Below are 26,619 nucleotides of genomic sequence, written 5' to 3'. Positions count from 1 at the left end.
CATGACTTGTCCACAGTGATCCAGACTCTTGTTACATCCCGACTGGATTACTGTAATGCACTTTATGTAGGGCTGCCTCTAAAGAGCCTTCGGAGACTTCAACTGATCCAGAATGTGGCTGCTCGAGTTTTAACTAATACTCATTATACAGATCACATTATACCAGTGCTCCAGCAGCTGCACTGGCTTCCGCTATGTTTCCGGGCACAATTTAAGGTTTTGATTATGACCTAGAAAGCCCTAAATGAGTTGAGTTCGGGGTATCTTAAAGACTGTCTTCTCCATTATGAACCTGCCTGGGGATTGAGGTCAGCTGGGGAGGCTCTGCTCAGTGTTTCCCCACTTATGGAGATAAGATTAACATATACACGGAACAGGGCCTTCTCAGCTTTTGCTCCCAGGCTGTGGAATTCTCTTCCTCATGATATCTCGATGGCGTCAACATTAGCATTGTTTTGCTGTCAGGATAAAGCCACCCTTTTTACTCATGCTCTTATTGGTGTTTGAGTTTCTATGTGTGTGTTTCTCCTCTCAAGACATTTTTAGCAGGTTTTATGTCCCTTTGGGATCTTGTATTTTTTAAAATTTTATATACATTTGTATTGCATTTTTTAAAATTTTGTAAGCCACCTCGAATATTTTAAATAGAGAGAAGGGTTAAAATATTTCAAATAAATAAATAAATAAATAAATGTAGCGACTGTATTTTCTGTATTATTTTAAAGTAAATTTTTATTTATTTTTGTAATGCTGCTCCCTTTTGAAATTATACTCTGTTTTCTTCACACCTTCACCAGTGACTGTTTTCTTAGAGAACCCAATCTCCAAATTTGACACCAATGCTGCTAACTACTCAGATGTTAGCCACATTTCAAAACACACACACACACACACACACACACACACACACACACACACGACCTGTTTCAATTATTCCTGATTCTGTTTTAAATTATGACAATATTAGCTTTAAAAAGTCAGCACTATTCCAACAACTACTTGCATTTTCAAGCACTGCAGCCAGCTTCAGACTCATGAGCTTTGCTCTTAACATAAAACATACAGAAAGAGCAACAAGGCCACTGGAGATACGTAGGGGGAAGATATGGGGTTCTGGAAGTTTATTGGGCATGAACAGATATTGAGAGACAGGCAAAGTGAATGGGACTTGCAGAACATAAGAAGTTAAGCAATGATGTGTGTGGGGAATGGCTGAGAAAACAAGAGACTTGTATACAGTGGGCTAGGTTAGCGGATGTCCATGGATGTGTAAAGCACTTGCGCCACTGGTGCTTTGTCTGCTTGGTGTTTTAAGAAGCAGCCCCAGGTGAATCAAGTGTCGCATTACCAAGGGAGCAGAACATCAAATTTTCTCACTGAGCTGATGTGCCAGGGAACAAAGGCTCCAGTAAGGGCGCAGGGGGCTCCCAAGTGCAAATGTTTTGCAGAACCACTGATTCTCCCACCCATTCCAGACCAACACAACATCTCCAGGCTCCATTAGGCAACACCTTCTTCCTGGTCATAACCCCAGGAGTGACCACAAGTTCCCTGATTATGCCTCTTCTAGTCTTCACAGCAGCCCCTGACCCCCAAATTATCCACCATGCTCTTTTCACAATACTCTATCCATCCCCCACCCCTTGACGTCTCCCAGTCCCTCTCCTCATCATACTTCTCACAATCACATCTTCAGTCCCTACCAGGTCCCCTTACTTACCACATTCCAGCTTTAAGCTATGATGTATGTTGAATTTCTATTATTATACATATCAATGTTCATGCATATAAAGTGTTGCTTTATATCACTGTCTAAAGCGGGACAAAATGGTGGAGAAAGGAAACACATATCTTGTGCACACAGTGTATGTGTCAGATGGAGAAGGGAAATAATGACTAAAAAAGGCTGGCTACGTCTACACTGGCCCCTTTTCCGGAAGGGGCATGTAAATTTCACGAGTCGTCGTAGGGAAATCCGCGGGGGATTTAAATATCCCCCGCGGCATTTAAATAAAAATGTCCGCCGCTTTTTTCCGGCTTTTAAAAAAGCCGGAAAAGAGCGTCTAGACTGGCCCCGATCCTCCGGAAAAAGTGCCCTTTTCCGGAGGGTCTTATTCCTACTTTGAAGTAGGAATAAGAGCCTCCGGAAAAGGGCACTTTTTCCGGAGGATCGGGGCCAGTCTAGACGCTCTTTTCCGGCTTTTTTAAAAGCCGGAAAAAAGCGGCGGACATTTTTATTTAAATGCCGCGGGGGATATTTAAATCCCCCGCGGATTTCCCTACGACGACTCGTGAAATTTACATGCCCCTTCCGGAAAAGGGGCCAGTGTAGACGTAGCCGTTGGGTGTAGGCTTCAGTGAAGAGCTGACATTTTGTATGGTTGTGGTATGTGCAATTGACCCACCCTATCTGTTTTTTGAATAAAGTGTTTCATGCTGAAAATATTGCACAACTGCCCTGTGTGTTGTCAGAACATGATGTGCAGACCAGAATCTAGAACAGTAAGACTTTGTTCATTTGCATGACAAAGCAAACAGTAGTTTTATAGAGTTTATGCATTCCATTTTGCAGACAACAAAAGACGGGCATGAGGTCAGAGCTACTACTTAGAGAAGATGTTGTTGAGTACTATCAACATTTATCAATCAAACATAGGAGTAATCACACATATATATATAGAAACACATGAATACCCATATATAGAATGAATATAAAATTATTATGCTGAGGGAAGCTTTTTCCTGCAACAGAATAAAATAATGTAACTTTTTTTTCTGATTTGTGATTCTTTCTTTGCTAATATAGCATGTACAGACATAACCAAAGATTTCTTTTTTTTTTTGGCCTAGAGGGAATGGTAGAGATAAAATAAATGTTCAATTGAGATCAGGTTTTGATCCTCTCACTCCCACTGAATTTATTTTACCACCATTAGCATAATTGAGTAATACAATACTCATGAATAAGCATGACTTAGACTGAAATCTCTTTCACCCTGAAAACTCCTTTTATGGTATATTTTTCCAAAAATCCTTTGCACAGTTGGACCTGAATTCCTGCAGCCTGTAGGTGATACTATAATTCAAACAAGAAATATGACTTCATTTAATTAATATTATTTTTCAGTTTTATCAATTTTATAGATACTAAAGGAGGCAAGGTTTCTGCTCCAAAGAGTTTAGTAGCAGAAAAAATACTATTAAATAATGCTTCCAAAGCCATTTTAAAGCAATGCTTCCTTTTAGAGTTCTTTTCTACTCAAAGCATGTTGGTTTAAAACATGTTTTTCTGCTACATTCTAGCTTCAGAAATTACAGCATACTTTTAAACATGAAGTAACTGATTTGCTTTCTAATAGAAAATATACACAGGCTTTCAGGGAAGAAGCTTTTGCTAGGTTTCTCATTTTTGTGCTTCAATACTTTGAGTTTTCTTTTCATCTGCACAAATCTAGGCTAAATTCTGATCTCACTAACAATTCTGAAAACTCTATTGACTTCAACAGAGTTACTGAGGCATGAAAGCAGTCCATCCTTAAACTAAGGCCCAAAAATGACAAGGGGAAAGACTGAAATAGTGACCTTTTAATGTTCAGAAGAAGGAAATACATTTTAAAAATCCTATTTTTATGTTTCATATCTACTATATATTTGAGAGAGTTTGTGAGTGAGTGATTGAGTGAGCCTGTCTGTCAGTACGTTTGATCAAGAACTCCTCCTAAATGGTAAGAGCGAGACCCACCAAATTTGGTATGCAGCTTCCTCTTATCATAAGTTAAAGCAAAGTCAGGGTTTGGTCATGCACAGGATTCATACGGAGACACATAAAGGCATACAGAAAAGAGACAGAATCACCAGGCAAGTGAAAGGAGCTGGCTTGGGGTGCCCCCCATATGGGATTTCCTCAGACCCGAGCCTTCCACTCTCCAGGCGCCTGTTAGGGAGGGTGTTGGGGCTGCACTCCCGCATTCCTATGGAACATTGCTGGCTGTTCTCTTTCATCAAGGAGCAAGGGGAACGTGCAGTTTGCACCATTCCTCACTCTGGCTGGGGAGCGCAGGGGGCAGATGAACCAGGACATGCCCCAGTCAGGGAACATACACCCCTCCTTTGGCTGTGCTCACTGGAGCAACAGTGACCATGAAGAAGCTCTTTTCACCTGGTCCCATGCTGCTGCAGTGAGAAAAGGCTGGGGTACTCTTCTCAACCTGGAGAAAGCTGCATATAAAACCCCTTAACAAAATTAATGGAGTTAATTGAACAATGCTGGTTAAACCTTTTAGTAATTGTATAAAATAGATTTTAAAGTTAGAGTACCACTGATTTTCAACAGATGGGGATCAGAACCAAAACATTCTGCTTTATGCAGACCAGCTTTAAGGCCCTGCCACCATGAGATACTCATTTCCTTGTAAGGTGCATAAAATGGTTATTTCACATTACACTGGAACTAGAGACAACAGTGCTAAACACCTTACAAATGCTCAACACCTTTGCTGAACATCATTTTTTGCTGAGGAATATTGTTTGATCTCTAGAAAGCAAGATCCCTTTGTTGACCATACAAGCCCTGAAATTCACTTGTATGTGGTTTATTGAAATCTCTTTCATTCAGATAATGTCTTTTTTACAGTATATTTTCCCGGTCCCTTGCACACTTGGGCTCTGAACTCCCTGCTCTACCCCTTCAGTGAAGCTCTGCACCTACTCTGTCCCTTCTCTGAGGTCCTGCCCTCCCTCCCTCAATCCCCCTCTCTCTCTTGCTCACTCTTCCCCATCCTCACTCACTGTCATCAGACTGGGAAGGTGGGCTGGGGGGAGGGGAGATACAGGCCCTGGGATGGGGCCAAGGACTAGAGGTTTTGGGTAAAGGAAGGTGTTCCAGGGGGCAGAGGGTTGTGGTGGTATGTTTGGGGGTACTGAAAGCTCTAGCTGAGGTTTGAGGTGCAGGGGAGTATAGACTGCAGGAGGGAGTTTGGGTGCAGGGGAAGATTCTGGGCTGGTGCAGGGGATCGGAATGTAGGAAGACATTCAGGGTACTGGTGGAACTTCCCATGGCTCCCAGGAAGTGGTTGCCATGACCCGACAGCCTCTAAGTGCATGGATGGCTACTCAAATTCCACTCACTGTTTTCATGTCCACAGACATTATCCCCAGAGCTTCTATTGGTTGTGATTCCCAGCCAATGGAAGCTGTGGAGGCAGCACTTGAATGGGGGTAATATGCTGAGCCTCCCTGGCCACCCATGTGTCTAGGGTCCACGATGACCTGGTGTCCGTTTCTGGGAGCCACATGAAATCTGGGCAGGTAAGCCTGTCTTAGTGTCAGGACACACTGGTAGGCAGGGGGAGGAGAAGGGAAGAGTTGATCAGCAGGACCCACAGGTGCTCTGGGGTCCCTTTATTTACACTAAGGGGTCCTCAGACCCTTGTTTGAGAGATGCTGTTCTAGATAGCTTGCAACCTAAAATTTCACTCTTGGAATCTCTAATGCATATAATCAACATCTGCAATTTGTTCAAGGCATTATTCAAGTCAGCATTGGTGTACATTTAATATTTTCTCCCAGAGCAGTAACAAAATACCCAGAAAAGGAAATCAATACACACTCATCCTCAAAACAGGCCCTTCTTGTTACAACAATCCTGCTTTAGTCTTGTTGCTTTACTATAATTGTTAGCTTTAAAGGAGGATAGTACAAAATACATTGCAAATAATGCCGATAAATACTATATTGAAGGAGTCCTCCCTGCCTTCACACAGTCCAATAGACACCTTTGATGCACTATAAGAGGCACAGAAGATTCTATCTGGAAAAGAGCCACAGAAATGTTTAGTGCTACTCTGGATATATATGAATGCAAATGACCCTTTTTGGAGTGAAATAGAGACCATGGGTTCAGTTCTCTACTCATACCAGTTTCACATTGGGGAAAACTGTGACAAACTTCACCAACTGACCTTCTGCATTCTTCAGCAGCCAGCAAAGTGGACCAAACCTATATCGAATAGTGATCAGCAAGTTAACCTTAGTTCCTATATTCTTGATCTAATGACTAACTCTAATTTATGACTAACTCTAATTCTTCTGGGATGTTAAAGAGATAAGGCAGGTCTGAAAGTATCTTTTATGGGACCAAATTCTGTTTGCGAGGGGGACAAGCCTTTGAGTTGACACATAGCTCTTCTTCAGCATTGGGAAATGTACTTAGAGCTGGAGATAGAGATGTGAGAAAATGGATTGTTCCTGAGAAACAAATAAATCAGAGGGGATACTTAAAAAACAACAAATGGTCTTGTAGAACTTTATAGACTAACAAAACTTGTAGATGACCAGTCATCTGAAGAAATGGGCTGTGCCCACAAAAGCTCATGATACCAAACTGGGTGGGGTTGCAACTTCTTTGGAGGATAGGGACATAATTCAAAATGACCTTAGCAAGTTAGAGAAATGGTCAGAGGTAAACAGGATGAGGTTTAATAAAGAGAAATGCAAAGTGCTCCACTTAGGAAGGAACAATCAGTTCCATACATACAAGATGCGAAGCGACTGTCTAGGAAGGAGCATGGCGGAAAGGGATCTAGGGGTCATAGTGGACCACAAGTTGAATATGAGTCAACAGTGTGATGCTGTTGCAAAAAAAGCAAATATGATTCTAGGTTGTATCAACAGGTGTGTTGTAAGCAAAACTCGTGAAGTCATTTTGCCGCTCTACTCTGCACTAGTTAGGCCTCAGCTGGAGTACTGTGTCCAGTTCTGGGCGCCACATTTCAAGAAAGATGTGGAGAAATTGGAAAGGGTGCAGAGAAGAGCGACAAGAATGATTAAAGGTTTAGAGAACATGACCTATGAAGCCAGGCTTCATGAACTGGGCTTGTTTAGTTTGGAAAAAAGAAGATTAAGGGGGGACATGATAGCGGTTTTCAAATATCTAAAAGGGTGTCACAAGGAGGAAGGAGAAAATTTGTTCCTCTTGGTTTCTGAGGACAGGACAAGGAGTAATGGGTTTAAAGTGCAGCAGGGGAGGTTTAGATTGGACATTAGGAAAAAATTCCTAACTGTCAGGGTGGTCAAATATTGGAATAAATTGCCAAGGGAGGTGGTGGAATCTCCCTCTCTGGAGATATTTAAGAACAGGTTGGATAGACATCTGTCAGGGATGGTGTAGACGGAGCTTGGTCCTGCCTTGAGGGCAGGGGGCTGGACTCGATGACCTCTCGAGGTCCCTTCCAGTCCTATTATTCTATGATTCTATCTACATCAGTGGTCCCCAACGTGGTGCCTGCAGATGCCATGGCACCCGCTGGGCCATTTCTGTGCACCTGTTGAGTGATGGGGCCGGCCCCGGCCCCGCCCCCGGGTGCATGACGCATGGGCGGTGCCAGCCCCTGGGTGCATGAGCGGCACCAGCCCCAGGTGCGCAGCACATGGTCAGTGCCGACCCCAGGCGTGCGGTGGTTAGGCGGCCCCACCCCCGGGTGTGCGGTGCGAGGTCTGTGCTGGTCCCGAGCGCGCAGCACATGGGCAGCCCCGCCCCCGGGTGAGAGGCGCGAGGGCTATGCCGGCCCCGGGCTTGCAGCATATGGACGGCACTGACCCAGGCATGTGGCATAGGAGTGGTGCTGGCCCCGGGTGCGCAGCACATGGGCAGCCCCGCCACCAGGCACACGGCGCATGGGTGCTGCCAGCTCCTAGCACGCAGTGCATGGGCAGTGGCGGCCCCACCCCCGGGAGCATGGGACATGAGCTGTTCTGGCCCTGGGCGCGTAGCGTATGGGCGGCCCCACCCCAGCACATGTGCCATGTCAAAGGAGGGACCCCACAAAATTTCGCTGCCCTGGGCCCACAGCACTCTCATCTGCCCCTGCCTGGGCATGCAGCACAGTTGTGGCACCAACCCCGGGAGTGCAGCACATGAGTGGCACCAGCTCTGGGCACGTAGCGTATGGGTGGCCCCGCCCCCAGGTGCGTGCACAGCCCCGCCCCAGGGCACATGTGTGGCTCCACCCCTGGGTGCCCGACGTGTGAGCGGCCCCATCTCCGGGTGCCCAGCAGCCCCAAAAAGTTGGGGACCACTGATCTACATGTTTTGTTAGTCTATAAAGTGCTATAAGACCATTTGGCTACATCTACACTGGTGTGATCTTGCGCAAAAACTCTTTAGCACAAGAGTTCTTGCGTTAAAGTAGTGCTGCACGAGAACGTCTACACTGGCATGTGCTTTTGCGCAAGAGCATCCTTGCCAGTGTAGATGCTCTCATGCACAAGAAAGCTCTGATGTTCATTTTAACCATAGGGCTTTCTTGTGCAAGAAATTCATGTTGTCTGTCTACACTGGTCTCTTGTGCAAGAACAGTTGCACAAAAGGGCTTATTCCTGAGCAGGAGCATCAGAGTTCTGGCGCAAGAAGCCCTGATTTCATACATTAGAATATCAGTTTACTTGCGCAAGAACACGTGGCCAGTGTAGACAGGCAGCAAGTTTTTGTGCAAGAGCGGCCACTTTTGTGCAAGATTGCGCCAGTGTAGACACAGCCTTTGTTGTTTTTTAAGTTTATCCTGTACAGACAAACTTGGCTAGCCCCTGAAGCTTCAGAGGAGATAGTAAGTCATTCTTTTCTGAAGGGGCGAAATTCTTTATTCAGACCTTCCTATTTAAAATGGCGGGTGGGTGGATCTGACACCAGGAAGCACATAGATATGCCACACACCATTTATACCCAGTCTTTTTCTCTGGGATACGTGATTTGGATCGGCCATTATGGACCTGAAATTCAAGCCAGTCCTAGAACTTATATAACATAAAATAAAATATGCCTGAAAATGAAGTAGAATGGATCACAGCAAATGAGAGAAGGATTCAAAAACAAACAAACATGGACTTGGATACAGAGAGATGGTACCAATGCTATCATTAATCACAGAAAGACAGGCACTAACCGTGTGTCTACACTACATGGCTCCGTCGATGGAGCAATGTAGATTAGGTTTCTAGACATAGGGAAATGAAGCGGCGATTTAAATAATCACCGCTTCATTTACATCAAACTGGCTGCTGTTCTGTGCCGATCAGCTGTTTGGCAGCACAGCGCGGGAGTCTGGACGCTCCACGGTCGACCAGGGAAACCTCGTGGTTTTGATTAAAACCTTTGGGTTCAATTCTCATTTGCCATTAAATGCGCCTTATTCAAAGGCAATCCTCAGAGTTTGCATGGGGTTGGTGGTTTATTTAACTCCTAGTTGCCCTTTGGAGCGTTAGTCAGTGCCAATACAGAATCATTGGTCAAAATGCACATGAAGCAGGTCAAGGAGTAAGATAAATGCATTTTCCCAATGAATTTCACCACTGTATGTGCTACATATAAATGTATTTCCACCAAATATACAAGTATAAAATGTACTTCTGAGAAAGATGACAGAGGAAAAAAGTACAATGAAATAGGAACTTGTATTTTTTTAATTGTTCTAGGATTCCTCTGTAGATGATAACTGAGCTTGATCAGACAGTATGTTATTTGGATTACATAACCTTTCCATGTATTAACACATTTGGTTGTTTTTGGTCTCATTTTCATAACATCAAGACCCACACAAACAATTACCACAATTGCCCATACAAACTGGACATTTAAGAAAGCAAACAAATGGCCAGTTTGCATGCTCATTCTGTGTACACATATAATGAATTGATCTTAAGCAGCAACTTCATGAAAAATCACTCTTTTGCTTCATCTCCGGGAATCTCTGGAATAATCAAAGAAAGTTACACGAGATATGATAATGCTTTTGCTCTGATTTGTAATTACATATTTTATAGTAACATGCATTTTATTTTGTTCTCATGTATGCTTAAAATAGACATTACTATGTAATTTATTTTTGTTGTTTTAACATTTCTAGCAATCATTTGATTATTAATTGATTAATACAGTTAATAGGCTATATGACTGGATGAAAGAGGACCAGAGAGTGTGACACATGCTAATATTAATGGTAATATGTGTTAATCAGTACAGAATATTATCAACATGACAAAAGCACATTACAGCAAAAAAAATCAGAATCAAAACTAAATAAAGCTGAAATGCTCAGAGACAAGAGGGGAAAAACAGGAAAAGAATTTCAAATTGTAAGAAGACACATCAACTGGGAGGAATTTAAAAAAAAACCTAGTTTTTGTCTAGTAACAACAGCTGCAGTGGACTGTGCAAAACTGCATTGATCAAGATGCAACAGCTCTAGAGAGTGTGGGGGTATGATTAGTAAAATTGTGCCAGTTTATTTACAGAGAATTATTGCAGAGAGTAACACATGATGAGGAACAAGGTCAGACACAATGTAATAGTGCCACAGCCCGAGAGAAAAAAGCCTGGTGTGACGGAGGTGTAGAGAACACGGTAGAATGAACAATATTCTAAAAGTCATAATATGATATTTACTGAATTTTCTAGAAACATACATGTCCACTGTCCCATTGCTCCCCACTCCTACCCCACCATAAACTAAAAGGCACTAAAACTGATGTAAATGTTCAGCATTTTCTTGGGCTCTCATCCACTACAAGCTATTTCAAAAGCTCACCAGTTTGAAAAGTGCTTATACAATCTCTGCTTGCCAAGGCTTCCTGTATTTGCTGTATAATAAATTAAGGTCATATCTAAAATACTTTTAAACACACTACATGGCACTGGGGAAAAGCAGCAAAATAAGAATTCTAAGAAAGCTACAAAATCAGAAATGAAAGTTTAAATTCAGGATAGTATAAACGTCTTAGGGTTTGGTTTTCATTGAAAGAATTCAGTAATTTATCATACCTTTTTATGCTCACTGTTATGCAGAGGTTCTGTTTTAATAACTTCCCCTTCCATTATCTCCCACAGCCCCTTGTCTGACTGTATTTATGTCCAGCACTTCATTATGCCATGAACCACCCAAGAACCAGCCACTGTAGTATACAGTTCTGTTGCCCTATTAGATTTTACGCAATTACTAGTTTGCTTCCAATCCCCTGACCAGAGTTGTGAGATTAACTAATGTTGTTCAGATCTGCCTAGGATTCCAAGGGCAAGTATAGACTACAATGCTTTTCTGGGATATCAGAGGGATCCCAGAAAAGCTCTGCCACCTTAGGGAACACGTCTACTTTTCTGAAAAAATGTCGGAAAAGAGAATGCATTTTGTCAGCATCCCTGTAAACCTCATTTCATGAGGAAGAAGGGATGTTCCAAAAGAGGGTTTTTTCCCAAAATTTGGCCCCATGTAGACAGGCCAAGTGTCGGAAAAGCCTCTTTCAGAAGAAAAGCGGAAAAAAGATATGCAAATTATGGTTCACAATTTGCATATCTTTTTCCAACTTTTCTTTGTAGTATAGACATAGCCCAAGTGAATTCTGGAAGGATTGAGGAGTTAAATTAAAATGTCTGAGCATTGCACAGCTTAGATACCAAAGTGATTGGTGCTGTAGAAAACTGAGGGGGGAGAATGGGTTGGAAATCAAAGTTACGTAATCACAACTGATGGCAGTTTCCTACATTACAGCATGATAAGCTATAATTAGATGTAAATAGAGTGTCATTTTGAATCCTTATTTTATTATCTAACTAGCAGACTTACCGGGTCCTTCAGACAGGGGTCCAATCTCGCATAGGACTTTTACCTCCACCCAGTCCCTCTCTCTGACCACTGAGTGCCTTTTTTCTCCCCCCACTCCCTTCCCCATCAACCAGGGGCTTTCCCCTCCCCTTCCTGCCCTCCACAGCACTGTGGCCAAAAGCTGGGAAGGAGGAAAGAGTTTGGAACAGGGGGCTACTTACTCAGTGTGTTGGCAGGAAAGATGGTGGGAGCCCCAGCCCTGCTGGCCATTCCCTTAGTGGTACGGCTGGCCACTGTGAACACTCTGCAGGATAACTCTCCCTTGCGGGCTCTCTGCCCCCCGTGGCCTCTCTCGTATTGCATCCCTCTAAACAGCAGACTCTCCCTTTGTATGTTATGAAAAACAGTCCTTTTGCCAGGGCTTCCAGTTGTCCTTGTACAACAAAACCCTGACCTTACTTTAAGTTAGGAGAAGAGAAATCTACCTACCAAATTTGGTGGCCTTAGCTCTTACCATTTAGGACGAAGTTCTTGAACAAAAGGACTCATGGATAAACACACAGACAGACAGATGGACCCTTTAGGTACACAAAGGAATATAGGCCCACTAGCAGCTTTCCCAAAATGGGCCCTCAGAACATTTTTCAGAAATACTATAGGAGAAAAAAAGAAATACTTTTGTTTTACTTAGATTATACCAGACCTTAAGAAAAGCTCAGCAAGAAGAGGGGAAAAACAGGAGAATAGAAAAAGAAGAAGAAAACTGGAAAAAGTTAGAATTAAAAAAAAATGTGCAAAATGCAGTGTTAGAAACAGAAGACTGTTTCATTGATTGTAGGAATGCATATATCAAAATATTTTTAGATTGCTTTCTAGACAAAATTGGCATACTAGAGACAAACAGACCTTTAGATCTCTATGGGAACTGCAAAATACATCAGGAATAATAAGTTTATGTATCAATTCCTGTAAGAGCAGCACTGATTACTAAAGGGATAGTTTGACATAAATTTAAAATCTTTGCATTCTTGAATCCTCTTTATTGGTCTAGTAGACTGTGTAAATGTTTCTACTGTAGCTTGCCTCCTAGAAAATAAAAGTCTGGATGGCTTATAAAATGTTTTTTCAGCCTTTCTAGAAATGGAGGAGTAAAGTGAGGAGTAACAATTAGCACTCTTGTTATGTGCATCTTTTCTTGTTGAAGAATAACCATAACTGCTGAATGGCCCACTAACATCTCTGGAGGAGGGCAGAGTATGTGTTTTGGTGTTAAGCATATTAGTCTTTGTGTTGTATGTTTTCTGTAGATACTATGGTGACTGAAACATTATGGGCAGATGGCATGCAGATGAACTCAGGGATCAAATTCTAGCTGTGCTAGGTCCTGGAAGCATCTGGTCATCAAACTGTTTCAAATGCTCGTGCTCCAGGAAATTTCATTCTGTCTGAACACATCCCTGTATTCACGTCTTTCACACTGTTGTAATAATCTTTCTATAAAATATTTATTTGAAAACTAATGGCTTGCTGGTCAATAATATCTTGGTGAAATGTATGTAGTAATATTACATGTAAATGTATGAAATCTTCCTGTGTGATGTTCTTAGCACAGGTTCAAACCCAAATATCCATAGAGAAGTATTCTGAATAAAGATATATATTTACCTCATTGTACAAATAAGTGGTAGAGAGACTCCTCACTATAGCAGGGAAAGGAGATGGCAGAAGAGAAAGCATGTTTGCATTTCCTCAAACACAGAGGAGAAGAAAGAGCATGGAGACTGATTTACTGCTAGACTCCATGTTGCCTCCTTTACTGTTTGAAGAAAACTTTGTTCTTTGAGAGGTAATCCTCAAAAGAATTCACTTAAAGTTAATTCAGCTACCAAAAAGTGGGGAAGGGAAATCCTAGGGTTGCAAGGTCTGTGTTTCTCTCTTTTCCCCACAATTTTGATTTGGGGGAAGATGCTGACTTAAGAATTTGGACAGTCATGTTGCTAGAAACCTGCAGTCATGTTTTTATTCTGAATGAAATAAGTTAATTATTAGCTGGTAGAAAGCATTTTATTTCTCGTAATTATTTCTGAATTTAGTACCTTATACTCCTACTCATTTAAAACCTCTCTTTCTTTGGATGGAAACTTGTTTTATTTTTAATCTAAACTAACCCTATGTCATATTCATCAACGATTTAGATATAGGCATAGAAAGTGTGCTTATTAAGTTTGCAGATGATACCACACTGGGAGGGGTTACGACTGCTCTGGAGGATAGGGTCATAATTCAAAATGATCTGGACAAATTGGAGAAATGGTCTGAGGTAAACAGGATGAAGTTTAATAAAGACAAATGCAAAGTGCTCCACTTAGGAAGGAACAATCAGTTTCACACATACAGAATGGGAAGCAGCTGTCTACGAAGAAGTACGGCAGAAAGGAATCTAGGGGTTATAGTGGACCACAAGCTGAATATGAGTCAGCAGTGTGATGCTGTTACAAAAAAAGCAAACATGATTCTGGGACGCATTAACAGGCGTGTTGTGAGCAAGACTTGAGAAGTCATTCTTCCGCTTTACTCTGCACTGGTTAGGCCTCAGTTGAAATATTGTGTCCAGTTCTGGGCACCGCATTTCAAGAAATGTGTGGAGAAACTAGAGAGGGTCCAGAGAAGAGCAACACGAAAATTAAAGGTCTAGAGAACATGACCTATGAAGGAAGGCTGAAAGAACTGGGTTTATTTATTTTAGAAAAGAGAAGATTGAGGGGGGACATGATAGCCGCTTTCAGGTATCTAAAAGGGTGTCATAAGGAGGAGGGAGAAAACTTATTAATTTTGGCCTCTGAGGCTGGAACAAGAAGCAATGGGCTTAAACTGCAGCAAGAGAGATTTAGGTTGGACATCAGGAAAAAGTTTCTAACTGTCAGGGTAGTCAATAAATTATCCAGGGAGATTGTGGAATTCCCATCTCTGGAGATATTTAAGAGTAGGTTAGATAAATGACTATCAGGGATGGTCTAGACAGTATTTGGTCATGCCATAGGACAGGGGACTGGACTCGATGACCTCTCGAAGTCCTAGTATTCAAATCGTAGTATTCTATGATTCTGTGATTCTATGTTTAAACAGAACTGCTTGGTAACTCCAGTTAAAGTAACAAACTGTTGAATATTGACCTTTATCAGGGGCAACAGACCTTTAATATCTGAACTATGCAGGAGAGATCAGGACAATGCAGAACACATTTTGGAAAATGTCTGGACTGGGAGTGTGTCAAGGTCACTCTGGGTATGTCTACACTACAAAGTTAATTCGAACTAACGGACGTTAGTTCGAATTATCTTTGATAGGCGCTACACTAGCGCTCCGCTAGTTCGAACTTAATTCGAACTAGCGGAGCGCTTAGTTTGAACTAGGTAAACCTCATTCTACGAGGACTAAGCCTAGTTCGACCTTACTAGTTCGAATTAAGGGGTGTGTAGACCCTTAATTCAATCTAGTGGGAGGCTAGCCCTCCCAAGCTTTCCCTGGTGGCCGCTCTGGCCAACACCAGGGAAACTCTATTGCCCCCCTCTATTGCCCCTCCTTACAGGGGCACGGGCTGGCTACAATGCCCGTGCCAGGTGCAAGCCTGCCAGCACCCAGCCAGCAGACCTTGCACCTGGCACGGCTCAAGCCAGCCACCCGATGCACCCCAGCGCTCCCCCTCTTCCCGGGACCAGGCTGGCGGCTCCCGGGAGCTTGCCCAGGACCGCAAGAGGCGGACACCCGCCTGGTCTAGTGCGGACATCGTGGACCTCGTCCACGACCTCTGCACTAGGCACAGGAAAGTGGCCGTCTAGGGCAGGAGAGCTGCCAACCTGGCCACCCAGGAGCAGGTGTGCATGAAAATCAAGGTGGTCCACTGAGACCCCCGACCCTGAGCCTTGAGCTTACAATGGCCGTACTGGATCAGACCAAAGGTCCATCTAGCCCAGTAGCCTGTCTGCCGACAGCGGCCAACCCTAGGGACCCTGGAGGGGATGGATCGAAGACTGTGACCAAGCCATTTGTCTCGTGCCATCCCTCTCCAGCCTTCCACAAGCTTTGGGCAGGGACACCACTCCTACCCCCTGTCTAATACCACTCCATGGACCCAACCTCCATCACTTTATCTCATTTCTCTTTAAACTGTTCTAGTTGTAGCCTTCACAGCCTCCTGCAGCAAGGAGTTCCACAGGTTGACTCTTTGCTTTGTGAAGAACAACTTTCTGTTACTAGTTTGAAGCCTGCTACCCATTCCTTTCCTTTGGTGTCCTCTAGTCCTTCTATTATGGGAACTAATAAAGAACTTTTCTGTATGCACCCTCTCCACCCCACTCATGCTTTTATAGACCTCTATCATATCCCCCCTCCATCTCCTCTTTTCTAAGCTGAAAAGTCCCAGTCTGTTTAGCATCTCTTCATATGGGACCTGTTCCAAACCCCTCATCATTGTAGTTGCCCTCCCCTCTCCCACCCTCTCTCTTCCCCTCTCCCACCTCCTTTTCCCAGTCTCCCCCAGTTTTGTTCAATAAAGAGAGATTCTATTTTTGAACACAATTGTCCTTTATCTTGTACATCAGGAGGGGGGCTAGGGAAGGGTAAGTGGAAGGAGGTGAGGGAGGAATGGGGTATGAGCCCCCGATGGGGAGGACTGGGCTGGCTCTGCTGGCTTCTGGGGGTGGAAGCTCTTTTGCAGCCCCCCAATTGCCCCTCTCCCCAGATGGCAGCCTGCGGCAAGTGCAGCCGGTCTGATGGCCGAGTGCTGTGATGTGCCCAGTGTGGGTACTCCGGGCAATCCAATCCAGGACTTCTTTGCAAGCGGGGCACCCCTGAGAACTGTCTGTCCGGGGTGAGGGTCGGGTCCCTTAAAGCACAGCCCTCGGCTAGCCTGAGACAGCAGCTCCACGCTCTAAGTCCTCATCTGATGCCCTGCCGGCACTGCTTCCGGCCATCCTTAGCCCCGGTTCAGGGTCCACTCTGTGTGGACATGCTAGTTCGAATTAGCAAAATGCTAATTCGATCTAGTTTTTTTGTCTGGATGCGTTAGTTCAAATTAGCTTAGTTCGAATTAACTAATTCGAACTAAGTTAGTTCGAATTAGCGCTGTAGTGTAGACATACCCTCCGTGAGTAGTAACCAAGGCTGCTGGAAGCTACATTGTTATTGGAATGTTGCTGCAAGGTTGCTGTGTTTAGTGTTGCTGAACCAGGGTTGTTGCTATACATGGATGCCACCTGGATGTGACCTGCATACCACAAGGCTGTTTGTGAGCAGCCGTGGTTGGGAGCTACAATAGCAAAGCACTGCAAGACACCTAGGACTGCAGGGCAGATAGTGACAAACCCTCCCTGGTCTGGACTGCACTCCGTAATGTGACATCCATTGCTTAGCTTCGTTCAGTATGGGATGTGGACTCCCCTGTATGTCAGAACATATAACATTTTAGCTGAGTTCTCAGTAACTGACAGCTTTGTGAATAACTATATGGCATCAGAAGTCAAAGTGAAAAGAGAGACATTAGCTTCCCATTTCTATGATCTCACTCTCAGTCTCATGGGCTCCCGTAAGATCAGCAACCACTTTTATAAAGCTGATTTCTGTCACCTGTTCTCTCACAGCCTGGCTTTCCTCCTTGTTAGTTAGGCTTTTCTGAATTTCTGTCTGACTGCAGCAAGAATAGTGACAGCATCTTCTAAGATTAGAGGCTCTGGTCTTAGTCCAACACTGAAAACTCAGGATGAAGTCCAATTACATTTCCCCCAACACCTCACAGCTATTGAACTGGAATTAACTTGGAATTATTGGCTTAAATAAAAACAAATGTGTTCAAAAGATAATCAGTGAAAATGAATATAAATCACGAAACTTTAGACACAGTCTGAGCTCCCACATACCTCCGCAAAGATCTGAAGTTCTGTACTGCTCTTGATAAAGTTTATATAGAAATAATAAATCATAAAATGTTTGTTTCAACCAAGACTGTTCCAACCTCACAGCTAACCTGTCTGGTCTCACTCACTCTGTCTCCAGATAATGTGTCTGAGTTCACTTATCTAGCAACCAGGCCTGCAACAGAGTCTGGTTCTGTCTTTATTTGACTCATCTGCCAACTTGCTTAAGTACTGAGGGGGAGATTTAGCATTCTTCCCACATTCCTGTAGGTGCCATTAAGTGCTCTCACCTCTGAAAGCTGGCATCCTTAGCCATCATTTTAATGACATTACTATCAAGCTTTGAAGCTTGTCTTGTTGCTCCTTGGGAGCAGCTTAATACACATGGTTCTAAAGAGGTCTTTATCCAGGCACATTCACTATTTGTAGTTGTTTACACCATTCCCCAATAAGTACAGATAGTGTACACTAAATTTAGAAATGTGGCTGTTCTCTGTTAAGCAAGTCAGCATGATCAAATGGTATTCCCAAATCTATGCCAAGTTCTCCTCTCAGTAATCCACACTTCTGATCTATATTAGGAGGGGGCTCTTGATCACAAATATTGCACTTATTCACTGAAAAGAACATGACTGAGTCAATGGGAGTTTCACATGATAAACAAGTACAGTATTACAAAAGCCTGCGCTGTGAATAAGATATGAAGAGCATGGACCAAAGGGGAGAATTCTTGCCTGTGGTTTTGATCATTCTCCATTGAAGCCAATAGGAGTTTTGCTCTCGACTTCAATAGGAGCAATATCAGACTCAGTATCAGAAATTATATAGACACACAAATTATTTCAAATGGAATTATAAAATGGCAACAATGTGTGTGTCTCCAGGGTTTTGTGAATTGTGTTAGCTTCAGGAGAATCTTTTCCCCGCAACACTGAATATTATCACAATTGTACTTGGAATTGCAATTTAAATTAGATGCTTTAAAGTGCATCAATATATCATTAACTTCTTACCTTACTATATCAAATCTTCAAAGGAATCAATGCTCTCTACCAACAAGAGAGCAAAATCACTGTCTAAATCTAGTTTTAATTAGTATCATCAGCATTAATTGTCACGGTTGATAATAAGTAGCAAAATATTTATAATGATATTGTATTTGAAGGTGCAATAATCATTTTAAGCTTCATCTTAAACTCATCATTTTATATCACCTTAAACTCTGAGTCAAAGCAAGGGGGTTTGTGTGTGTGTTTGTTTTAGAACCAAGTCAGTATTATTGCTTGAATGGCTATATTGTGAATCATGCAAGTTTGTTTATGGACTAAATGCTTATTCTGTTTGGAGTTTATCCACAAAATGGCAAAGATAAATATGTTCTTTAATTTATACAGTGTAATTTTGCCTCTAAGCCAATGGTTGACATCTGCACAATGCCCTTCCAGATTACTGCTGTTCTGTATGTAAAGAAAGAGTAGTTTGGGAACAGTACCCTGTGGGTCAATCATGTGATCCCATTTAAAACACGAATCCTGCCTCTGATATGATTCATGATTTAAAGCCCCAACTCAGCAAGCTAGCTAAGAACATATTTAACATTAAGCTTTAACACTTTACTGAATTCTCCAGGACGTCTGTTAGCAGCTCAGGGATGAGAGAGCAAGAAGGAAGCCTATGCAGTGTCAATTCTAGCAGAGGTTGAACCTCTTAAATCTGGGACTTTCTGGTCCAGCAACATCTGTGGTCCGGCAACATCCATGGTTCAAGAGACCCAGCGCCCAGGAATGTGAGCCAGTCAGAGAGTCCACAGAGGGGAGCCCCACCATCAGACTGGTGAGTCCTATCCTCAGAGAGCCCTGGCCAGCAGGGCAGTAGTAGGACCAGTGATGCCAATCCCTGCAGAGCCCCATTCTGGTGCAGCAGCAGCGGGGCAGTTGTGGAATCCCATCCCTGGGGAGATCCAGCCAGATGGGGCAACAGTAGGACTGGCAAGTCCTGTCTCCATGGAGCCCCGTCCCGGCGCAGCAGCAGCATGACAGCCACAGAGTCCCATCTCAAGGGAGCAGTGGTAGGGCACAGCAGCAGTGGGAATGCCAGCAGCCGGTGAGTCCTGTCTCTGGGAAGTGTTAGCGGGGCACGGCATCAGTGGGGCAGCTGTGGAGCCTAGTTCCTGGGAAGCCCTGGGTAGGACAGAAGCAGGGCAGAAACGAAACCCCATCCCCAGAGAAACCATGGCTGGGCGAGGCCACAGTGGCTGGGAAGCTCCGTCCCCAGAGAGCTCCAGCCACTGGCAATAGTCTGCCGCACCCAAGCCCAGTAGCAGCGGGGCTGAAGCAGAGCCAGCCAGAAGGAGGTTGGACCTCCCCTGATCTGGCAAATGCCCTCATTCGGGCTGGGTCAGGTTCTGAGGGTGCCGGACCAGGAAGGTCCAACTTGTAGAAGCTAATCTTAGATCATAAACTATTACACCTGTTGGTTCCCTTATAGGAGTCAGAATTGCTCATGTGTGCCTACTGCATAGTGATCATAGAAAGCATCCCTGCAGATAGTATACCATTACCTTATTGGGCAATGCTCTCATCTTGGCACATCATTCTCTGTCATAATAGCACTTAGAAATCTGACAAAGAAATAACAATTCACTGATGGTATTTCTAAGCTAGTTCTCTCCCCAAAAACAAATTGTAGAATGCCACAACTACAACCTACCTCCAAACATTGCTATAGTGGCAATCATGTAAAACATTTACAAAAATGAAGACAAGAATATATGACCTATAAATATTGGAAGACATTCCTTTTTCCTAGTTTTATATTTGTAGATATTTTTCATTTCACGATATCTGGCAATATACTCTCAAGCATTCCCGTGAACTATTAGGGTACGTCTACACTGCATCCCTAGTTCGGACTAGGGATGCAAATGGAGACGACTGAAGTAGTAAATGAAGCGGGGATTTAAATATCCCGCGCTTCATTAACATGATCTCGCCGGCGCGCTAGTTCGAATCACAACTGATTCGAACCAGGAAGTGTGCGCCGGGACGTGTTAGTTCGGACTAAAGCCCTTAGTCTGAACTAACGTTACTCCTCAAAAAATGAACTACAGTAACTTAGTCTGAACTAACGTTACTCCTCAAAAAAATCACAGCTGATTCGAACCAGGAAGTGCGCGCCAGGACGCGTTAGTTCGGACTAAAGCTCTTAGTCTGAACTAACATTACTCCTCATTTTTTGAGGAGTAACGTTAGTTCAGACTAAGGGCTTTAGTCCGAACTAACACATCCTGGCGCGCACTTCCTGGTTCGAATCAGCTGTGATTCGAACTAGCGCACCGGTGAGATCATGTTAATGAAGCGCGGGATATTTAAATCCCCGCTTCATTAACTACTTCGGTCGTCTCCATTTGCATCCCTAGTCCAAACTAGGGATGCAGTGTAGATGTACCCTTACAGAGAGACAAGATAAATCAAACACATTAAAAATTAAGCTGCATATAATTGTATAATGGTGCACAAATCAGGTAAATTATGCCAGTGTTTGAATCAGTGCATTTAGGGATCACAAATATAATTACTTTGGACCTGTCTGGTAATTAAAAGACCGTATAATTATGTCCAAAAGTATACAATAATCAAGTAGTTTTCCCATCTCTAAGTCATTTTCATTATAAAAATGTTGATAATCATGTAAACAATATGCTATTGAATAAACTCCATCTATACATATCTTGTGTAAATATCTTCATTATATTGTCAAATCTTTATATTTCTAAAACATCTTTCCATATTAAAATTATTCCACATCTAAATATGAAAGCAAGCAGGTGAACTGTATTATGCAAGTTAGAGTTAGATTTATAGACAGATTTCCAAGTTCTGAAAATAATCAGTTGACAAAAGGCATCTCACTAAAAGGTTGAAGGGAGCCAGAGAACCACTATCTCCTAAAAAGCATGTACATACCTTCCCTATTGACTGCCTGCTTTCATGTGCAAGAACAGGCCTGTTGAACACCTGAACATATGAAGAGGTGCCACTTTTAAAAGTGTCTCTAACCCTTGCAGTCTGCCTCAACAAAGCAGACGGTACAGTTCAACTAAGAAATTAAGAAATTAAACAGGGGATCTGCTGCACCTGTACAGCATCTGTGTTTCATTACAACTTGTTATTTTATTATACTGTCTGTAAAAGTTCTACTTTCCCATAATATTTAGCAATATACTAATGTGTTTTTTGCTCACTTGGGCCATGTCTATACTGTAGCCTTTTTGTGCAAAAACATATGCAAATGAGGCTAAGCGTGGAATATCACCATGCCTCATTTGCATAATTAATGAGCGCCCGTTTTTGTGCAAGAGGTTTTTGCGCAAAACCCCCCTCTTCCGCAAGAGCCGTTCTTCCCGAAAAAAATGCATAACAGCTCTTGCGCAAGAGGGTTTTTTTGTGCAAAAAGGAGCCACGTAAATGGCTCCTTTTTGCACAAAAGCCTCTTGCGCAAAAACAGGAGCTCATTAATTATGCAAATGAGGCACGGTGATATTCCACACTTAGCCTCATTTGCATATGTTTTTGCGCAAAAAGGCTAGAGTATAGACATAGCGTCACACAGAAAACTAACAATACTATGACCCCTTTGAGTAACTGGTCCACTTGGGATAGATGTTGATGGAGTCTGATGGACAAACAAGTAACTATCAAAGATTTGTTTCTGTGAACTTGGGAGGAAAGTAAAAATAATTTGTTTCTTATCTTACAGGCTCAATTTTCTTTCAGCCAGCACCCACAGCTCGGCTTCTCCCAAGCTCACAGTGGACTTATAGGCTACTGCTTCAATTTCTTTCCCTGCTCTTAGTTTCTCTGTTTCTTGTCTGTATTCTAGTTTGTTTTTCTCACCCTGCCCCCACCCTAATCTGGTGAGAAGAATACCCTGTTGAATTCTTCAACTTTTCTGCACAGACACTACTACAACTCATTTTAACTGTGCCCCCTTAAACTGTCTCTTACAAGCACTTTCACTGATCAGTACAATGGGGTTTTAAGTAATTGTCAAATACCATACAGACATAAAGCACTATGAAGACCCTTGAGTGCTTTCCTTATCTTTCTTCATAAATAAGGATATGGATAGGTTTAAAAAATTTAAACCACCCCCTATTTTCCACTGGTAACTAAGCCATTCTTATAAGTGACTATCTTGTTAAAACTTCAGAGGGGTAGCCGAGTTAGTCTGTAAGGGTATGTCTACACTACCCCCCAAGTTCGAACTAGGGGGGTTAATGTAGTCATACGGAGTTGCAAATGAAGCCCGGGATTTGAATTTCCCGGGCTTCATTTGCATGAAGCCGGCCGGCGCCATTTTTAAATGCCGGCTAGTTCGGACTGTGTGCTGCGCGGCTAAACGCGGCACGAACTAGCTAGTTCGGATTAGGCTTCCTATCCGAACTAGCTGTACGCCTCGTGGAACGAGGGACGAGGTGGACCGAGGTGTACAGCTAGTTCGGATTAGGAAGCCTAATCCGAACAAGCTAGTTCGTGTCGCGTGTAGCTGCGCGGCACGAAGTCTGAACTAGCCGGCATTTAAAAATGGCGCCAGCCAGCAAGATGCAAATGAAGCACGGGAAATTCAAATCCCGGGCTTCATTTGCAACTCCGTATGACTACATTAACCCCCCTAGTTTGAACTAGGGTGGTAGTGTAGACATACCCTTAACATCTTATGATTAGGGCTCCATGTCTGTCAGAGGTCCCTGATTCCATGACTTCTGTAATGGCCAGTTTGGCTGACTCTAGGGTTGCCAAAACAAGTTGCTCCAGGGTCAGCTGTTCAGGGGTTTCTGGGGACAGCCATACCAGCCCCTGTTGGAGTGGTCCCAGGAGCCAGCCAGAGCAGCTGCAGTCTGCTAAGCCCAGGAAATGGTCCCTAGGTAACCAGCCAGAGCAGCCATGATCTGCTGATTCCAGAAACCCCCTTCCCCCACAAGATTTAAGTCATAGGAATGTTTAGTATAGATCATGTACAGTTCACAGACCCTGAATTTTTGTTTAATACCTGTGACTTTTACTAAAAATATTTGTGCTCAAATTGTAGCCTTCCTTATAATTGTGGCTATTTGTCAGGGAATCAATCTGAACCAGAATCCAGAAATCAATTCAGAGGTTTTTTTGATAGAACTGCCATTGAAGGACATGAGAAGGCAGGTAAGAGCAGGGGAAGAAGTTACTGTTATGCACAGGTAGAGAGGACTGCCTGTGGAAAGGAACTACCACTTTCAGAATGCCTCCCTTCCCTCTCTATCTCCTTCCTCTGTCTGTCAAGTACTTGCTCCAAGCTCAGCATTCATTTATGACAAAGTTCTGGAGCATGTTCTGCTAGTGTGGGTCAATAACTTATATCAAATTAAATATTTTTCTACCATGAAATAAATATTTATCATCATATTATTTTGCTTATAGCCATAATACAAGCTTAAAACTGTGGGACTTTAATCTGAAAGAAGTGTACCTGAACTGGTTTAAACAGTGTGAACCAGTCACCAAACCATCCTTCTAAGTTAACTCTCCAATTTGGTTCTGACATTAGGAAATACTGATGAATCTGAACTGGGACTGAACAAAATTTTTTAAATGGTATGACTCCCTAGTTTTGTCCCTGGCTTCCCAATTTGCTCTGTGCGTGAAGATTTTTGGTACCCAGGAATGTCTTATTAACAAAGAACAGATGTTGTAATTCTATGGAATCTTTTTTTTACACAGACATTCTCAAGTGTTCAAGCCTGGAAGCAAGCATAAACAACAATGTGACTCACCACTGCATGCAAATTGGGAACAGACAAATGAGCTAGGTTGAACTAAAAATAATTAGTGTATGGCAAGCTGGGAATTGAACTTTGAACCCTCTTTCCTTCTTCCCTTTATTTTCCTCCCAATCTAATTTATTTTTCCATTTCTGATTTCATTCAGTTTCTTTTCCCTATACACTTTCCTCAGCTTTACTGGAGGAGTTACCTCTAGGATCTAGGCTCTGCCTTATTTTATTGTCTAATGCTAAAACTATTGTCTTTGCCTATATACTTTAAGTACTGTATTTTCCTTGATCAGAATTGTATCAGAATCCACTTGCACATATAAAAGCTCTCCAGTAGAACTGAAATATGTGAATAGAGACAGATGGGGAAAAACAAATAAAAGCATTGGGATAGATATTGCAAACCAACACAGTATGTGTGGTAGACACTGTGTCATATGCATGTATGATTGTGGACTACACCCCAGGAGAAGCATTACCATAGTAACATCATGAAGTAAAAAATGATGTAGGATGATAAGGAGAGTCTCTTATAAACACCTCCAAAGAGGTAACATCTCCTAGGACACTTGCATATACTGGTTCAAAACTCTTTGTTTTTTTCAGAAACCAACAAAGAAAGGGCTTTTGATATAAAAGGGCAGGGTTTAACTTGACTCAGGGCATTCTTTCCAATCTAGACGTCCATCAGGATCTTATATATGAGAGGGGAAAGGCCAAATCCTCATGGAATGGATAGATGGACTTTGATATACTAGGATCCAGAAGACAGGCAGTTGGCCTTTGGGAAGCTATTAACATGTATATAGATAGGCACTTTTACTGTTGTTTTTTGTTTTCTCTCTAATACTTTTAGCTTAACAATAAATATGCTTGCTTAGAAAGAAAAGTGTGGTAACTTGTAACTTCTGACACTATATTGTTACCTGGACGGAAGGAGAGTGGGAAAAAAGTACATGTGTTACCCATTAGTCAGAAAGATCTCACCAAACTAAATGATTGGGCAACAAAATGGCAAATGAAATTTAATGTTGAGAAATGTAAAGCAATGTACATTGGAAAAAATAATCCCACCTACGCATGCAATATGATGGGGACTAATTTAGCTACAGCTACTCAAGAGAGAGATCTTGGAATCATTGTGGATAGTTCTCTGAAAACTCAGTCACCAAAATTCCTAGTCACTCTTGAAAAGCCTAATCTGTATTAGTTTGTATTCTGGATTACAGATATGTTTTAGTAAAAGAGTTTCTAAAAATGTTGAAGGCCATTTATTTCACTTCTTTTAAAGGGAAAAATAATAGACTCATAGACTCATAGACTTTAAGGTCAGAAGGGACCATTATGATCATCTAGTCTGACCCCCTGCACAGTACAGGCCACAGAATCTCACCCACCCCTCCTAGAATAATCCTCTCACCTATATCTCAGATATTGAAGCCTTCAAATACTTTGAAGACCCCAAGATGCAGAGATTCTCCAGCTGTGGTCTATACCCCATGCTACAGAGGAAGGCGAAAAACCTCCAGGGTCTCTGCCAATCTACCCTGGAAGAAAATTCCTTCCCGACCCCAAATATGGTGATCAGCTAAACCCTGAGCATGTGGGCAAGACTCACCAGCCAGACACCCAGAAAGTTCTCTATAGTAACTCCTATCATCCCTCCATTGACCTATTTCCTACTGATAATGAATGGTCAATTAGTTACCAAGATCATGTTATCTCATCAAACCATCCCCTTCATAAATCCATCTAGTTTAATCTTGAAACCAGATAGATCTTTTGCCCCCACTACTTCCCTTGGAAGACCGTTCCAGAACTTTACTCCTCTAATGGTTAGAAACCTTCGTCTAATCTCAAGTCTAAACTTCCTACTAGCCAGCTTATATCCATTTGTTCTTGTGTCCACATTGGTATTAAGCTTAAATAATTCCTCTCCCTCCCTGATATTTATCCCTCTAATATATTTAAAGAGTGCAATCATGTCACCCCTCAGCCTTCTTTTGGTTAAGGTAAACAAGCCAAGCTCCTTGGCTGTGTCTACACTGGCATGAATTTCCGGAAATGCTTAAAACGGAATACTATTCCGTTTTCAGTTATTCCAGAAAAGGAGCATCTACATTGGCAGGCTGCTTTTCCGGAAAAGCCCTTTTTCTGGAAAAGTGTCTGTGGCCAATGTAGATGCACTTTTCCGGAAAAGACTACTGGGCTGTCTACACTGGCCCTTTTCCGGAACAGTGTTCCGAAATAAGGACTTATGCCCAAGCGGGAGCAGAATAGTTTAGACAGCTCGCAGCTTATTCCGGAAA

The 26,619-nt window shown here is 42.7% G+C and overlaps 1 protein-coding gene across 5 annotated transcripts in view; it reads right to left on the bottom strand.

Annotated features, from left to right (window-relative positions):
• PCDH7 (protocadherin 7) overlaps window positions 1–26,619 on the bottom strand; it is a 397,754-nt gene that overhangs the window by 119,866 nt on the left and 251,269 nt on the right. The gene's annotated exons all lie outside the window — the stretch shown is intronic.

The sequence above is a fragment of the Pelodiscus sinensis genome, chromosome 4, assembly GCF_052426305.1.
Source record: "Pelodiscus sinensis isolate ZL-2025 chromosome 4, ASM5242630v1, whole genome shotgun sequence".
NCBI classification, from domain to species: Eukaryota; Metazoa; Chordata; order Testudines; family Trionychidae; genus Pelodiscus; species Pelodiscus sinensis.
The sequence above is the reverse complement of the archived record's forward strand: the minus strand, read 5'-3'. Positions and strand labels throughout refer to the sequence as shown.